Below are 757 nucleotides of genomic sequence, written 5' to 3'. Positions count from 1 at the left end.
ATTTTTTGTTGTTGTATACACCTTATAGGTAAAGGTGAATCATCAAATTGCATGTTTAAACCAGACAAAAATCTCACTGCATCAGAATAGAATGAAAGTTTATCAAGCAGAACTGCCAAGGTCGACTACTATTTTGGATCACTTTCACAAGGACGGTCGTCTCTATACTATATTTGGAATCCAATCAAAATAGAGCGTTCTAGGTTAGAAACAAGATTTAGCCCAATGGCAACTCTAGTCAGATATTATCTTACAATGCAGAATAATCCAGCTTCAAATAAGAAACAACAAGAAGCATCATTATCTTAAAGGAGGGCTGAAAGCTTTCACCTACTATATAACTGTAAAAATAAGATGTACATACATATGCTATCTAATGGGATTTTTGCATGCTGGCACACTTAAGATGTAGTTCCTCTATGCTATATTATTGCTAAGAACCAACTAAATCAAGGGTTTTCCAAAAAACTAAAATATATCAAGAAATACAGTGTACAGTATATATGCTCATTTTTGGGCTATTTATAAAACCTACATTGAACTGTAATAATGCACAAATTGTTTCAATTAAGCTCTGAAATAACATTTTTTAGGGTTTTGAATTGTTGGCCCTGCAAATAACTAATAAAAATATAAATGTAAATCCCTTCAGGCTTCATTTTGTGTTTATCTACGCATTTTACAACATACTTTACACCTAAAATGTGTTTGTTAAGCTCATTTTTTTGCTGCAATGTGTGCTTCCAACACATGATGA

The sequence above is a fragment of the Stigmatopora nigra genome, chromosome 21 (genome assembly GCF_051989575.1).
Source record: "Stigmatopora nigra isolate UIUO_SnigA chromosome 21, RoL_Snig_1.1, whole genome shotgun sequence".
Classification (NCBI taxonomy): Eukaryota; Metazoa; Chordata; class Actinopteri; order Syngnathiformes; family Syngnathidae; genus Stigmatopora; species Stigmatopora nigra.
Note: the sequence above shows the minus strand (reverse complement) of the source record.